Below are 18,261 nucleotides of genomic sequence, written 5' to 3' on the forward strand. Positions count from 1 at the left end.
AGGAATCCTCTTGAAAGTAACAAAAAGTAGATTGCATTCATCCAATGAGAAGTTACTTCCCAAAGGAAAAAGAAATTGAAGATGCATGTGTCAACATGCCCAAGAAACAGAAATTATTTGTGAATTTCCTCTCATTTTTTTGGCCTTCCTCATCCCTGTTTGATAGGTCTTTTTGGGTAGGTGCAATGACCACTAGTGCTCCACGTGTCTGTGCGCCTGCCCTCCCCTTGTTATTTATCGAAGTCTCACTTCAGCACACATTCAGCAAGCTGTTACACTAAGCATAAAAACAAGCAAATTATACAGTAGATAAAATGCCAAGCTTCTCTTGCACTGCCAGCTTCGTTAGAAAAAAAGTGATGAAGTATGCATGCATATAATCACAGTAATTAGATGATCGTAGCCAGCTGAATATCAGTGTGCATGCATGCTTACATTAAAGTAGTAGATTTTGAAAACTGTAAACATGCAGGATCTGCGCAGTCCAATGCTGCAGAAGAGAGATGGAATATTTTTTGGCTAATTCATCTCTTTCTCAAAGAAAGTGCTATAGCGTTGTCTTTACCATCGATCGCTCACTACAGAAGAGAAGTCGCGTTTGCTGTACAGCAGCGCTCTTGTTGTAAACATTTGGTGCATAAAGGAATTTAAAACTTGGCTGTGATTGTGGGTGGCCAAGCCTACATTTGGCCAATTTAATAACGCTGTGTATTTTGGTCTGCTTTTTTCTTTTTTAAAATTTGATTCTGCTAGTATTAAAAACATCTCATTTCTTCGCATATCGTTTTTCCCTTTGCATGTTGTATAGCCTCTCACTGAGAAAGCTACTCGAAAGTTGGCATTTAAATATGGATGAAAAGCCTATCAGTTGGTTAGTTTTTCAGTTTAATAGCAATAAATGCATAAATCCACAACAGAATCAGTCTTCAATATTAGCACGTCACTTAACTTAATTCCTTTAAAACCGCTCATCTGAAAGTCTGCTCTGTTCCTAACTTCAAACATCAAAGTAACCCCTATTTACAGGGCTGAAGAAAGTTAATTTGCCAGACTGCCCTACCTTCCTTTTCAAAAACTTCATCTTTTAATGTATTTTAAAACTGCATGTCTTGGAGTCTTCCCTTTCCCTGCTAGAGTAATGATTTTAAAACTTTAAGAATATTGCTTGCTTTTTGGAAAGACGAAGAGTAGAGAATAATGTCTTCTGTTTAGAATGATATAGTGACTAACTTTCTCTAGACTGTCAGCAAAGTTTTCCAGCAGTTACACCTAGGAATAAAGTTAAGAGCATTCTACATTCATGTTTTGCAATGCAAAACAACTGCTTTTTCACTCTTTGTATTGATACATTATTTTTCTTCCATCTCATTATCAGAATGTCTTGAGCCTACAACTAGGCTTGTGAATCCACACGTGTGCTTAGCTTTACACAGCCTATAGTGAGCCCACTTTCCTCTCTCCTCCATTCACTGAGATTTTGTGAGACTAGTGTTTGAAATAATTTCAGTCCTATTGAATTCTGTAGGAGTGAGCCAGTACAGTCACAGAATAACCAGAAAAAGGTGGTGAGAGAGACAGGAAGGGGGGGGGGGGGTAAATATTTGGGAACGTTATATTTCACGTTGTTGTACCTCACTGTGTAAACATATCAGAAATTATTATGCAAATTTACTCTTCAAGAAGTAGAATAAATGCAGGATTTCTGTCACGTGAGTACTATAGGGTTGAAATTATTAAGACATGATTAGCATTATCATAGCTGTTCTTGCTCTGCTGTAATCAACTCAAGTATACAGTTGGTGTTACAAGAAACAAAAAGATACCATGAGCATATGAGCATCATGACTTTTTTAGAATGTATCTAATCAGTGCCTTGTTTGATGAAGCAAAATGAAAATGATTACTCAGGACAGATATTATTCATTTTATTCTCTCATGACAACAAAGGACGGTTTTCTCCATAATCTTATAAACTTTACCATTGTTATGACATAGGCAGAACTTAAAGGCTCTTCACCTGTTATTAGATATTTTGCAGCATATTTGAGGCTTAACAGGGTGGTATCTTGCAAGCACTTATAATTTACATTTCTTATGGAAAAGAGTAGTTTTTCTAATGTCTGTAAAGGAATCTTTCCCCAACGGTGAAGTTACCCCTCAGTTGCATCAGGGAAAAGTTCTTGATACCAATTATACTTAGTTATTGTTCTATATTCTTTCTACAAGTCATTTACTTGATATTTTACCACACTAATTGTTTCAATAAGAAGTTTCTAATGAACAGGTTATATGACAAGATTTTCTCCTATCACATAGAAGGAATACTTTAACATGCAAAGACAAAAATTCAGTCTGAAATACTCAAAATACAATTGCTAATAAAAGTCTTTTTTAAGGATCAGTTAATGAACCTTGCAGGTCTCCTGTTTGCTGAAGAAACACAACTACAGAAAAGGATCTCCTTGTTGAGAACGGGATAATACTAAAATCACACTGGGTCCCTCACACTGTTGCATACAGCAAGGGCTACAAGTTTCCTTGTCAGAAGTCATAAAACACTTCAAAAAGCTTGGCCGCTGGAGAAGACGCACATGGGAGAGACATCTGTGCAAGAGATCCTAGCCAACGCATTGAGAGTTGGTTTCGAATGCAAAGTGGTTAATGAAACAGCTGTGAACAGGCCCCACCCTTGGCTGACTAAGATTTGGGTGAACATGGCCACGTACCTCATAAATGGTTGCTTTGATGAAGCGTCCAAAATCCAGAGCTGCTCAGCACGTGTCACTGTCAGGATGAAGTCATTAGGAGCTCCTATTGCCTTCTCTGCCCTGCGGCACTGCCCCGAGGACATCGCTGGCAAGCTGTCATTTCTACTGTGCCAGCCCCTCTAAGATGGTCGCTCCCATCAAGGTTTCTGACAGCAGAGCACGACTTTCCCTGTTCACACAGCTTGTTTACACAATGAGACATTAACATGTCAGGAAAAGAAGTGCAGAGACAGTAGCAAACAAGAAAAGCTTTGTGCTGCTACAGCAGCTGCACCACACACAGCACTAAGGGCGCAACACAGGTCTGTCAGGCCTGACGCTGCAGACACCCCACAAACGGGACAGGGACGAACACCACAGACTCTGTAAGCTAACGAACAGCTTTGGTAACTACTCTAGACACAAACGTTGAAAAGAAATCATCCGACTACAAAACACCATCCATCAGTGCACCCCAGACCGAGACAGCTCCTCGCTTCCTGCAAGTTTCTTTTCCAGGCTTGCCAACAGCCACCCAAAGCCGCCTGCTGCGTGCCAGACAGCAGCCCCAACAGACAAAGCTCTCTGGAGCCCGTCTCTTTACAAGTTATCCCGGGACACCATGGGATGCCCGCTTTTCTCTGGGTTTATGCCGTGCCTCAGAAACGGCTTCACTGAGGCAAAGCGGCTTTGTATAAACCCACAGCCCCATTACCCTCTGCTCTGAAACCACCACTCTGGTCCTCTGGTAGAGAACCACAAAAAAATCCTCTGGTTGCGTGCTGTTGTTTCCTCACCATCAAGAGCCCAAAGTAGATGGAAACACACTTCAGCAAACATTACACAATATTTGAACGTTTCCTAATGCCCATTGAGCAAGCAAGGTGCCGGTGCAGTACCACTTGACACATCTTTCCTTTCCATCCCAAAGCAATTAAGCAGGCACGTCCAAATGGCTTCCAATGCTTAAGAAGAAAAATGTTACTTTACAGCTGCCCAGAAACAAGTTCGCTCAATGTCAAAATATCAATTATTAAATAAGACTTCAGACTGCTAATGTTCAGTTTATAGCAGCACAGAAAAAAAGACTGCCCCCAAACACACACTAATTACTAAGATAGCAAGAATAAACCTAAGCCGATTCGTAGAGCACAGTTAAGTCTCTAGTCACACAGATGCTTTTCAAATAAGAATAAGAATAAAAACACTTAAAATTCTTTCAGTCTTGACCGAAAAGTCACTTGAACAGGCAACTCTACAGGTGCTACGTGAATAGCTGGATTTAGGCACGTCCTTACCTACTTTGCTGAAATGGTGCCCAGGTAACTTATTAAATTTTTATACAACTGTCTGGCATAAAAGCCATGTACTTCATTAGACACCCAAGCTTACTGTTTTGAGACCTAAAAGAGACATCTGCATCTATTTAAAAAACATCAGCAAACATTTAACTTGCCAATGATTTACAAGGTCTGCAAGGTATTTGCACTCCATGAGGTCGTGTGCTTTTAGTCAGAGGCTAAAGGAAAAGCAACGAGGAGGGATATGTATCACAATGTAAATCATATAAACTTGTTCAGGAACTTCCTCTTACAGCAGCACAGAAAATATTGAAAAACAACCTTCAAACAAATGATGGAGGTCAGCCTAAGGTCATTTAACCATTGCTAGCAATAGCAGGCATTTAAAAAAATAAAAAAAAATCCCACACATCAAAAGAAATACCTTAAAGGTCTGGTCCAATTTTCTATTCAGACAGCTCAAGGTTCATCTTGTTTTCAGACTTCCCTAAATCATTCCTCAACATTACTGCTTGTTTAAAAAACAGAAGTGAAAAGACAACCTAGGCTATACGGAGAAATGTAGCATAAGTCGGTGGGAAAAAATAAAAAATAAAAAAAAAAATCAATCTAATGCCACCATTCCAAAGAAAAGACCCCAACAATTCTTGGCAGAAATACAGTGCTTTAGACTCATGCTTGGAACGCTGAGCCAGAAAAAGAAGGACACATGCCTGAAAACGGTACTCAAAGACAGAAAAGCAAGTTTAAGAATTGCTGATTTCATGAATTATTTCTACTTCAATAAAGTACCCATGTACTTAGTAATATATTTCCTGATTTTTTTTTTCTTTTTACCTGTCTGCAGGGTTAGTTAATACGCTCTACTAGCTTGCCATTCAATGTACAATTGTGTAAGGATTTTACTTAACAATATGGGAAGGCAAGCAACACCATTTCCAGCCCAGTCCTCCCCAGTCAGAAGGAGGATGCTTTCCTTTCTATCAGCTACGTTCTTCTTTCAGAACTTTCTTCTCAATGATCCTCTCTTCCATGCCCCCCTCCCAGGGTTTCTTCTGGTTTTCACTCCTCCCTGTACAACCTCTCTAATAATTCCTCTAGAAATTAAGACCACTGTCTCTCCACAAAATATTTCCCCATGAAGACAGACAGCTTACAGACTCCTATGAAGGTCAGCTGCATTGCATGTAAGAGACATTATCCAAACTAGGGGAAATAAAGATCAATCATCATTTACTCTTTGGGATTCAATATGCAGCCATGCTGTAGGTTAAGGCCATCCCCAGCAAATTAAACTGCACAGTCTGTTTGCATCCATTGAAAAGCTTGATTTTACTCTGAAGAACACTAATGCAAAATATTTTCTCTTATTCTTATAGTGAACAATCTGCTAGTAACTGGGATTATGGAATAAATGTATATATATTTCACTGAAGGCCTATTTGATACATTTCTTGAAGCACCCTTAGCCCTTGGTTGCAAAAATGAAAAACCTAAACAACACGACACATGGAACAGTTGAGAAAAACTTGCTTAAAGAGTCTGGGACGGCTTTACAGGGACATGCAAGAGATATACTCTTTCCAAAATAAACTGCAATAATTGTACACCACATCACCCCAGAATTGCTCCCTATTTCTGCATTAGCTTTGTACCATGTGTTCCAAGTAGACATATACCTTCAGGTCTTCAGGTATGCAGTAGTGATTTGCTCTTTATTATCCTACATATGCTGCCATTTTTCCATTCTGAAAATATGAAAATGAGGTCCTGGAGCAGAAGACTCACGACCGTGTTCGGGCTCCCAAGGACAAGAGCCCGGAGCAGCAGTGAAGAGGAACACCGTGTCCCGACACCCAGTCCTCCCGTGCCACAGCTCCACCTCTCCCCTGTCACTGCTGGCCCTGCCAGGATAAAAATAACCTAAGCCCTATTTGTCTTCGCTCTGCTCCTGCTGCTTTCAGAAAAGCAGACACTGGATGCTGGTGCAGAGAGTGTAAAAAACAATAACAGGAAGAGGGACAGAAAAAAAATAGCTTTTGCTTAGTATTGAAGTTTTCCCAACTTAAGTAAAATGTGTAAATCAAATCTTCATTAAAACAGCTAACAAAAACTCTCTCTAAAGTAAGTACTAGTACAGAACGGGAAAAGAGCTGCAAGGAAGAATTTAATTCCGAAAATAATCATAATTATACAATACTGACCCAACAACAATGCTTTTATTGTCACCCATTCAGTAATTTAACTTTAGCAAGAAAAGAAAATTAAAAAAAATGCTGGACAGACAACATATCACCTTATTTCCTCCATGGAAAGCACAAAATTATTAATTCATGAATTCTGCTAACCATACAAGCCCAGTAGCAGAATGCCTAATTAATTCAGAAATCAAGCATACCAGTGCTGACACATCAGCTTTAGGCGGAAGGCGAGACTGCTGGAGGGCAGCACAAGCCTGCGACGTGCTGCAGATTGACACCTATAAGCTGCATGGCTCAGACAACTTCCCATAGAGAACCATACTGCAGATTAAGCATGTTCAGCACAGCTACATCATACAGGCTATATTTAAAAAGAAGAGGAAGAGGGAACAGGGAACAACTAGAATTATTGTGGATTTCTCCCTCTCTTGATTACCGATGGCAGTAAGCATTATAATGATCATGAGAGAGACCGACTTCCTAGGAAGGCTGGATAGTACTGTCATCAGCTCACTGGGTTGAAGAGGTCTTTTCTTTGATGTAGAGGAATGGTGACTTGCCAATTTGCAAAATATTCTTTCTTTGCAGTGAAGTCAAAAGGATCAAATAATGTTCACGAGGAACTTCCGATACAATGGAAATGAACAGAAAGGCTTACGTCTTAATCCCAAAGGGGAGGAGAAAAAAGTACCACTGCAGTAAATTACAAAAGGAAGAAAGGACTCCAGGGTAATCACAGAGCAGAAACAAATGCTATTTCACAACCAGGAGACGGGAAGCATCTAACAGATGGACCTCAACCACTGCACAAGGCTGACACTTTCCAGAAAATTTCTGTCAAGAAAAGCCTCAGATAGACCCTGCAAATTAAAGCAACAAAACCATTTCATTTTTTTTTTCAGCAAGTGGCACATACTAGGTTCATTTCAGGGAGAGGAAAAAAAAAAAAAAGCACACAAAAAAGTACAGTATTTCACACAGCATTGCTTTTTTTTTTACCCCAATATATCAACATTTTATAGGACAATTTTCAAAGTCACTGTGTAGTTTATAAACTTGGAAAAATGTCTTCTTGTGCATCTGACAAATTTGATCGCAGTCTTTTCTTTTTTAATTGCTGACATGTCTAATTTGTCTGATTTCTATCAAATTAATTTTAAGGCTAATGCAAATCTTAATTTGAACTCTAAGAAACTCTTTAATTGCGCTTTATAGAAACTAATTCTTCAATGCAATTACAACTTGAAATCTTTTACGCTATAGCAACACTCAACAAGGTTTGCTTATCTCACTTTGTGTCCTCCATAAGGCATAAATGCACTCAAAGTCTTTGAGAAAAAACTTTCTATTATGAAAAAATATTAACATGACATTTTAAAAGCCTTTTAGTAATGACTAATAAAGTGGCAGTAACTATGAAAAGGTCAGTTAAGCACATAAGTCCAAGCACAAGATTATTTAAAAAAAAATAAATGAGTTACAGAGCTGTCTTTCCCACATAGCTTAGATATACTTCACAGAAATATGCTTGGCTTTTTTAAGCAATGCTAGGTATCAGTGGATGTATTATGCACACGTAAGAAGAAACTGATTCTAAAAACTAACAATTTGATGTCAGATTTGAAAATGAACTGCTAAGGAAAAGAAAAAGTAGATTATGAATGGCAGAAGCCAAGACAAGGCACATTTACAGCACCAACTGGAAGCTCATTTCTGTGCTATCTCCGGCCTCCAGCATGTTGCCATCAAGTGCTACAGCTACCACAGAATTTGCTGCAGAGATACTGGGAAATAAGTGTTTTGGTGTTTATTGTACTGTTAATCTTTACAAGGTTTATTTTACACATTCAGAACGGACGAGCAGAGGCAGTACCTAAACAAATTTCATCTCACTTTATTACAAGAATGCTTATCTTGGCTTTGTTCAGAGAGGCATTCAAAGCCTCTGCCGACACCAATAAAATGTGTAACAGCCCCCTCAGAGGCAGGCTTGCCCCACAGTGCTTCTTGGTGCTCCTTGCTCCACACCACACAAGAGCTCAGCAAAACAGCAGCAGGAATTAATGTAAACGGGACTAAAACCTATTCTGGTCAGCCCACTGGAGGGGCAGCAGGGACATGTGAAGGGAGGAAGCCATGAGAAATCCTGCAGGCTGGCATGCTCTGCTCCAATGGAGAAGAACAACAGAAGCTCCTCCAGCCCCCTCAAGTGAATTAACTGCTTTGCTCTGTTTCTTAAGTGATCATCCCACTCTACTCTGCATTGGTGCTGTCTCACCTCAAGTACTGTGTGCAGTTTTGGGCACCACAGCATAAGAAGGACATAAAACTATTAAATAGTGTCCAAAGGAGGGCTACAAAGATGGGTCTAGAGGACAAGACACATGAGGGGCAGCTGAGGTCCCTTGGTTTGTTCAGCCCAGAGCAGAGCAGGCTGAGGGGAGGCCTCATGGCGGCCTGCAGCTCCCTCACGAGGGGAGCGGAGGGGCAGGCGCTGAGCTGTGCTCTCTGGGGACAGCGACAGGACCCGAGGGAATGGCATGGGGCTGGGACGGGGAGGGTCAGGGTGGGAGTTAGGGAAAGGTTCTGCTCCCAGAGGTGGTTGGGCACTGGGACAGGCTCCCCAGGGATGTGGTCATGGCACTGAGCCCACCAGAGTTCAAGAAGCATTTGGACAACGCTCTCAGATATAGGGTTTGGTTTTTGGGTGGGCCTGTGTGGAGCCAGGAGTTGACTCTGTGATCCTTGCGGGTCCCTTCCAACTCAGGATATTTTACAATTCTGTGATTCTTCATCAGGGACTCATCTTTTACAGTAACGAAACCGCATGAGGTTACCACGTCTCAGCCAAACCTTGGTATCCTTGTCACTGCCCTGGATAGCATTTCCTTGTCACTCTTGTCACAGAGGCGTGAAGCAAGCCCCAGTAACACAACCCCACAGCCGAGCCCCAGCCCTCGCTGTCAGCTGCAATGAACATTTACAGTGGAATAAACTTGCACAGGCAGCCCTTTGAGTTTGTCGAATCAGCATTGCCATGGACATAAGACTCAAGCTCGAACAGTAAACTCTCTGGAAACAGATCCACGTGCCTGCAAGCCCTGTTTGTTTACTTTCCATAAGAGGTATTTTTGGTGAATGTTTCTCAGCAGACAATGGGAAGCCAGTTCTGCCACCCTGGGGCTGGCAGCCCAAGCAGAGACAAAGGCAGCGATTCTCTGCCTGCTTCCTGAATGCTCCCAAAGCCCTCGGCTTTCTATTACTGAGGGAAAAGGAGAACGAAACACACCATTTGCTCTAAAACTGAGAAAAAGGAAAAAGTCAGGTTCTTTAACTAGGTGGCTGCAGAATAAAATTAAACTTTGTATCAGGAAAAAAAATATACAGAGAGATATGCTAGAGTGGATTAAAAGACTCGGCCTCACATTTTTTGCTGTCTTGAGTTCTTTCCAGCCCCTGAGCCAATTTCTCCAAGTCAGCTGAAGCACACTGCTTGCTCTCTCTCATCCTGCTTAGCCCAGGCTCCTGAAACCAGCCTCCTAAGCTTTACTCTTATTTTCCAGCCAAAATTCAGACTCTCAGGGGATAAAGAGGAAGCAAGATTGAGATATCAGGCTTGTAACTGCAAGAATTGAGCCGATGAGACTTCTCTCATCCATGTTTTAGCTTGTATTAAACACATACAGCTATTATGTCCTACAACCACTCTTCCCTGATGTTTGGGATGCTCTCTCTCATATCCTCACCTTCTGCAGGAATATTTCACCTCCCTTCACTTTTGTTATGCTGCAAAAGCTTCTGCATTATTTTAAGAAATATGTTCAGTTTTGTCACACAAGACAAAGATAAATGCACAGAACAAAAAGCATTTGTCATAACTCTTTTCCAAAATTCGTCCAAATTCTTCCTCAAAGTTGTAATATTACAACCATATCTTCTCAATAACAAGCTTTATTTAAGCTTGCCGTATGCATTTTTCTGCTAAAAAACTCCCAAACTGTAGTGATGCATAGAATTTAGCACACCACCATCTCAATGCCAAACAGGAGAATTAAAAGTAAATCATTAGTGTAAGCTTCTTCTTCCTTTTGCTTTATTCCAGCTTCAAAACAGAAGATTAAAGTTTCAATGAGTGATACTACCAGTCATGTAATCCACCAAAGCCCTGGATCCCTCAACATCCTGTCTGCTCCTATAGTATAGGAGTTCTGGATTGTGTGTTCTGGAATAAGTGTGCTAAGAGTTTACTAAATGGGCATCCAAAGTGTGTATCTCAGTTTAATCCAGAAGAAATTATGATTTCCAAAATGAATGGAAAGGGACCAACCAGATTTCCAGACCCTCCAAAGGGAAGTAGCAGCACCCTAAAAGGCTGAAGCACTTCATGTAGGAAGTGCTTTGTAAAACTCTAATGGAAACCCTATTCCTGGACATGGCTTGGCTGTCTAAACCTTAAAATAACTTGTATACATTTTCAGTTTCTGCCTGTATGTCCATGGCATTTGTTTCCTTTACAGATGCTTTTTTGTTTTCTACAGTTAAGGAAGATATTTATGCGTTTAAACCTTTCCTCTCAAGGAAATACTCTATGTTAGCTACGCAGTTAATGGGATTATATAGTTACCAGTACACTGTCAGAAAATGAGATGTTTAGTTTTGTTTTCCAAACACTAAACTACAGCATACCTGTATCTAAAAAACAACTTGAAAACATTCATGTACAACACTGCTATATAGCTGTATCTTGCTGAGTGAAAAAAACAGCTGTTTTCCCCAAATACCTCAGAACCATTCAAAGTATATTCATCAAAGTCATTTCTTGATTGTACAGATTTAAAACTCGCTGACACTGTAGCTTCTCAAACTGCCTCACAGACTTACAAAGTCTTTTCTAAGCTCTCCATCCCAATCACTTACAAAGCACCCAGGCAGGATGCTAAGTGTCTGGGCTTTCAAAGAATGACCTCATCATTACCCTGTCTCACATCATAGGCAAATAAATGCCTTGTACACTTATTGAGTACATTGTAAACTGATTAACTACTTACAGATCAAATCCTAGAAGACATTTAACCATTTATTTTGTATGTACCACATACACTTGAACACAGCATGCACGCACGGCTCCACAGAGCTCAATATATTAGTTTGGGGAGTTGCATTTGGGACTCAAACATGTAGAAGCCGTGTTTCCTCACGGACACGCAGTTTCCTCTGAAAACATAGCACTTTATTCAGCAGCTCACTGCAAGAGTTGAGGATAGGAAGTGAGCACTGCTGCTGCAGCAAAAACTGCCAAAAAACCTGTGAAGCCAGGCTGGCCATGAACAGCCCATCACGCTCTCCAAGAGGCAGCACCACATCCCTGTAACCCTGTCACCAGCCTAATGACTCTGAAAGAAGTATGACACCCAACGAACTGCCACTCTGGCTCCTCGAGCTGCTTGTCCATCTCTAAGGCTAGCAGTAAGTTGATCTTAACCTTCCCAACATGCTTGCTGACAAAACTGCAGCACAATGCAGAATGCTACAATTGTGCCTGCTAGGTAGAGCCTAATTAAGAGTAGGCAGTGTCAGTATGGAATTTATTTGCTGTCATTGGCTTATTTCAGACCCTCTTCTAATGTACATGACATTTGCAAGCCCAGGGCATAACTGTGTTTGCTGTAAGACTAGCAGTAACTGTAAAACAAAGCAGTCCTACTTTTCATTTTTTATTAAAATGTACACATTTTCTATTTTAATATGGTTTCAGACTGCAAAAGCAGAAACTCCTCATGTATTAGGGGGGAATACTCCTGCTGATTTATTTCAAATGAGCCTCCTTTGCTGCATTCGTCTCTACCTCTCTCCCTGCCAGGCTGTAAAATCTACCCCTGCTGTAGGACACAGGTAACTGCCTGTTCTGTTTTAAGGGCTCTGACAATTTAAGCAATCAGCTCTTCCTATTGCTTTTGAGTTGACAGTATTTCTGCTGAAGTCTTCTAAATGTTTATAACAATACAGCCTCTCACTTGAATAAGAGTTTATCATGTTAATAACGAGAAAGCACTGTCCTCCTTCGGGAGCCTTTCCTTTAGGAATTCCTGCCAGGTTATGAGATTAATTTTGGCTAGGATACAAACTACGTACTGCTGGAGAATGCATGTGCATGAGGAGGTGGAGGGCCCACAGGAATGTAGCTGCAGAGCAATTGAGTCCAGCGCAGAGAGACCTGACTTTTGGCATTAACAACCATTTTGCAAAGCTCCATTTCTGACTTAGGTTGCTACTATACTTTCTTTCGTCCAGTAACTACCAGTACCACTCTTTCTGCAACAATGCTCAGTGGTGACAAGCAGTTATGATATTGGTTTCTGTGCCTGCAATGCTTGCTGATAAATAATATTCTGTCGGAGGAAAAAAGTGGGGAAACTATCTTACTAAACAGATAGAACAGGTAAAATACTTCATATGTTTTGTATCGAAGTCAGGAGTCCAGATAGCAGGGATTAAGACATTAGTTCAAAATACAGAACTGACTCAGACCGCCTCCTTTGTAGCAATAGTCAAGTCACTTACTCATGCCACAATTCCCACCCGCAAGAGAGACACTCATCCTTCCCTATTTCACAACAGTTTGCTCTGTCTCGAGGTGCAAACTGAGGTCTTCCAGTCCCACCTTCTACTTGTTGACCTGGTCTTGATGCCCGAATTCTACTCTGCCAGCTCATTCCTGGGCAAGTCATTTAACCTCTCAGGTGTAGTTCATGTCCCAACAACATCTGCCTGCCCCACCAGGCAGCTGGACTGAATAATGGTGAAGTGGCAGCAGCCATACTACTTACATGGGTTAGATTCCCATACAATTTAAAGGGGGGCAGGGAAATCACGTACTGTGCAAAGCTAGGAAGGGGTATGTTGCACTATAGGTTATGCCATTAGTTTCAGCTCTACAGTTGTGATTTAAGAAGTTCATAAACATATGACTTTCACTTTAGAAATTTATTGTTGAATGACTGCAGTTTCTCAGAAGTAAAGCAATGCTATCACTTTAGTCCTGGTAAGTTAGTTACCAAAAAAATGGTCTTGGTAGTGCTAAAATGAAGCAAAAATGAACTTCTCACTGAGTCCCATTTTAGATATGACGCCAGTGAGCATGAGAAAACAAATATAAGTTTATTTTCACTTGGTGATTTTTATGTGTATTCCAACAGAAATATTTAATGAGGCAATTGCAAACATACAAAGTGGAAAGCCATAAAAATATGCATTACTTTCTAAGAGGAAAGTAGTGTCTACTGTTGAACAGCAGTTGCAAATAAATAAGTAGTGATTTTCACTGCAATGTTCATTAAGAATGGGAAAATCACTTGAAATAGCTTTGAAATAGGCTTTTTGTAAGAGCACCGTGCATCCATATTACAAATGTGTGGAAAACAGAGAGTTGACTGCCAAAGAAAGAGTAGACTCACTTGGTTTAACATGCTAACGAGCAAAAGGTAAGAAAATCAGAAGCCAATTCGGCAATATGAAGACAAAGCATAAAGAGAGACCTGCTTTCAGCTGAGTTACCTGGCAGTGAATGAATTAGTGTCTACCTTACTGATATATTTTGCTCCCTTGTTGGGGCAAAATTCATCCTCTGAACAAAGCGTTTGGATTCCTCATCGTGAAACTGTTAGAATTGCCCGTTTCTTAGATGGAAAGTTACAATGACGGAATTCCCATTCTTCTAGAAAACGACACCACCTAATAAAGCAGTAGGTCAGTTTTAAACAATAGAGGATAAAACCCCCAAAAGTAGGCAAGTTAGTGTTCTTTCGTGATCTGAACGTCCTGTTCTGGCAGCCCGATGATATTCACAGACCTGCGTCACTTCCTGGCCACTCGTGTGCTGCGGCAGCGGAGACGGCATTTCTGTGCACGGCTACAGGGAGAGGTGGACAAACAAGAGCAGACGTGATTTGGGGGGATATTTTCACCCCAAATCAAAAGCCTTCAGAGTAACCAATTCACTCGCTTTTAATAGTATGGAAAGAGAGGTCAGGTCTGCTGATGTGTATAATACTCACCTGTGCAGTTCTTCCCAAGATCAGACTCTTTTACTCTTAAATCTTTGCATACATACCATAGGGCGGTGGTACCTGACACTATACATCTCTGGGGCCCAAACTCACAGGTACTAACACAACCCATGCAAACTTTTGAACAAACACCTTTTCCAGAAGTCTTGTAGCACCAACATAGTGAAAAAAACAACCTCCTGCCGAATACAAGCCAGTAACCCTAAAAAATGCAAGCCAGTCAGACAGGTATAAGACAAGAGTCACATTAAACAACCCCTTTGTAATGGGCAGTTTTGCACAAGCCTTATATATTTAGCATCACTGTTGGCCTTGATATCACCTGAAAAAATAATCACAGAATTCCTGGATAGCATAGCTTATCCTTATAATTAATAATCAGGATAAGGAATCGTCCTTGTAGGATGAGCCTTGATGATTTCTTGATAGCATGACACTTTTTTTTTGTTTTTTTGCTAACATCTTGTAAACAAAGCCTTACAGTCTTGATTATTTCTGCACAGTAAACCGAGAATGTGCTGTTAAGCAAGAGATGCAGAACTAAAGGTCTGCCAGGAAGCGGGCTGGTTTGGCAGATATTCACACAAATTAGGAAAGGCAAAGCCTTGGGAATCAGTGGCAACTGCATCATATTCCTTTTAACAACCATTATCCAACCTTTCTCCAATCAGATGAATAAAAATCTCAACAGTAACACTTTTTAAGCACATACTGTTTCTCCCTGCACAGGTAAAACAGCCATGGGCAGAGACCATGCAAGGTACTCTCCTGCAAAACTCTGTTTCCCTGTTTCTCCCCATGGCACATCTGGTCCCCTTCACAGCACGCTGCTGTCCCCAAGCTGACCAAAGGATTCTGGAGCTGCTGCTAACACCCTGTCCTTTGGGATAACTGCAATACTCCAACCTGTTTTCAACCGTGCCCACCATGCGGCAACCCGCTGCTATCTCCCAGCCATCATCTGCTCCACTTTCTGAAAGCACATTTTTTATTGCTCCCATTTATCATAATTTCCCCCCATTTTTATTAACTTCTCTAGTCTAGAAATGTGTACTGTTTCAAGGCTTACCTATAACTATGAAAATATGGAAAGAAAAAAATAAAAGCATCGCCCTCAAAAAACTGCAAATCCTTCAGTTCCAGACAGCCTTTATCAGATGTAAGCAACAGCTGCCATGCCTGAAAAAGACAAGCATCTCAGCTGCAAAACAAGAAAAATTCCTCTGCAACATCCACTGTAGCAAGCCAGCGTGATGCTATCCCTGTGCATAGCCCCTGAGAGGCGAGGACACAGCAGCACACAAACTACCTGGTCCAGGGATGAAATTTGTTCCAGGGGCCCTGAGCCCCACAGGTCCTGCTGTAGAGGCAGGAAGACCCTGAAACCCCAAGGGAGAAAACCCACCCTTCTGAAAAAGGCACGTAAAGATTTTTGGATACATCCTACAGCACGGCTTTTTAAAAATACCTGGGTTTGGAAGACTGAAGGGGACTGCTATGGCAACTGAGGGTCTCCTCCAGCTCTCAGTGGCTCTGCTAGAGCTCAACGACTGAGAGCGTCCCAGCAAATTTTCTCTTAGAGCACAGCCATACAAACCCCTCTCATACCTTTGGACCGTGATACAACTCTTTGCAAGACGCTGCTTTTGCAGGGCTCTCGCCTTTAGCCTGGCAGTACTGCTAAGGTAGTGTGCAGGGTCTACAGGGGATGCTGGAAAATACTGGCCTGAATGCATTATGGCTGGGCTGCTCCTCGGGTCATCATTAGGTAAGCCTCCTTGATTTATACAACACAGGGAGCTCCACCACCTTCCTACAACCAGAGAGAACCTGCCTCTGTTAATTTCATCAGCCACGAAACAGTAAATAATCTTTTGTGCACTACAGTTTAAGGCCAAAGATACATGACATGCTCATCAGTAAGGATAAAAATACATAATTAAATGTGAGCGCAGGTCCCAGGGAAGGAAAAAAAAGGGGGGGGGGAGGGATGCGGTGCATTTTGGATGCTTTAACAGCTTAATCTCATTTCCTAGAAAATACCATACTATGAATATTAAACAAGGGCCTATCTAGCTATTATTTTTTTTCATTATAAATCCACTGAGCCAGTTAATGCTGTTTACATTTTAAATTGTAAAAAAAAAAAAAATAATTAAAGAATATAATAAAGTAGTAGGGAAAAACAATATTTAATATGCTATGAAGATACATTATATACTCTAGGCTGTTTGGGGACTAGTACTTCAATTCTTAACACAACACATGAAAATGGGATACAAGAGTCACCTATTCCTCTTCTGTTCTGAAAATCCTACATTTCTGCCCTTGCTAGTTAGTGAATAACCTTCCCCCTGCCATGCAGTGGCATTCCTCTCTGGTGCGATCACCCAGCAGTAGACTGACAAGTGACTATTTCATCATCTGTAAGTGCAGCGCGTGACAAAACCACTCACAGCCCCTCGCAACATTTCCTGGAGAGGACCTGTACTCCAGCACGGATTTGGAACAATAGATGCCTTCTGGAAGCAACGCTGAGCGGCGTGCAAAAGACACACTTCTGTAACAACTTAATGAGAGAGATTTACATGGATCCACCAGGCAGTTTCAGAGACTGAGAACCACGCTTACCAATATACACCATTTAAATTACACAGATAGTTTTTATTCTAAGAGTAACGAATAGAGTCTTCATTACCACACCGACATTTACGCTGCCTGGGTTCCTGCCAAACCTGGAGCAACACAACTAATGAACTGTCAAGGCAAAGCATTCCAAGGGAAGCTTAAAGCCCCTGCCCTTGACACCGTAGGAAATGTTTGCACCTATTCCTCACACTGTACCTTAACTTCTGTGGTGGCAGAGGAGTGTGCTGGGTGTATCCCCTCCCAAGCCACCTCACCCCTTCCAAGTCTTTGCTTTTCAGGTCATGACAGCAGAGGAATTCCTATGGCCTAGGTGCAGCTGGGTAACTAAGCATCTAAATTAATGGTAAGCCATCAGCAGCAGAAAGATACAGCAATCTCCACGGCTGGGTTCAGGAGAGCTTTATCTGCATCCTCTGAATCGCTGTTGGGAGAAGCTCATTTATCTATACATTGATAACTGAGGGAGCTTCATGAGATCAATTCCAGTGGCTTTATTTACCCTCCTGCTCTAGCCTTCCGTCACAAATACATTAATTTTCTCTTCTGGTTTTTGGTTATCGCAACCACTTTGGATATTATGCTTCAGGCTGAGGCAGCAGCTTTATTACTACACTTGCAATATTTTTCAGAAAGATGCTCTAGATTTTCAGCATAAGTCAAGAAGTCAAGTAACTGATAATAAAAAATTTTGGTTTTCAAGTTCAGAACCATTAACTAAAAGCATCCTTTTGTGATGTTTTTCCCCCCAAACTTTTCACATTATTGAATCTCACAAATAATGCAAACAAATGAATTTTCTACTCTAATTTTCTAGTAGTTATAAGCTTTCAAGCAGGTTTCCAAAGGTATTCAGAGGCTTATAGATGCAGCCATGAACCAAGCTGGATTTTCAAAAGATCTAGGCAAGTTAGGTTCATAACGCCCTTCACTTTAAGACCCTGAAAATCTCACCCTTGTATTCAAAAATTATTAAAGCAGCAAGAAACATGGAATTGTTATCAGTCATATCCACACGTAACTGCACCTAGTTAATACCACTTAGTTAGCAGCCCTACAAAAAAGAAAGTGACTTTCTTTGTTTGCTGTACTATGGTATACAATAAACCTAATATATGTACCTCTTGGAAATATGTCAATAAATTGGAAAAGTAGGATTTAACCAGCAGTTAGAGATAAGGTGACAAACAAGAAACCACTTTAAGGCCTTTCCATGGGGTGAATGTTGACATTTTAATGGAAGATGTGGCATTAAATTATTTCTCTATTATTCAGCTCCTAGCTGTGTTTTTCTGAGGAC

At 41.0% G+C, this 18,261-nt stretch overlaps 1 protein-coding gene across 7 annotated transcripts in view; it reads right to left on the minus strand.

The window, feature by feature from the left end:
• Positions 1-18,261, minus strand: part of CARMIL1 (capping protein regulator and myosin 1 linker 1) — a 186,813-nt gene that overhangs the window by 140,995 nt on the left and 27,557 nt on the right. The gene's annotated exons all lie outside the window — the stretch shown is intronic.

The sequence above is a fragment of the Cygnus atratus genome, chromosome 2 (assembly GCF_013377495.2).
Source record: "Cygnus atratus isolate AKBS03 ecotype Queensland, Australia chromosome 2, CAtr_DNAZoo_HiC_assembly, whole genome shotgun sequence".
Lineage (NCBI taxonomy): Eukaryota > Metazoa > Chordata > Aves > Anseriformes > Anatidae > Cygnus > Cygnus atratus.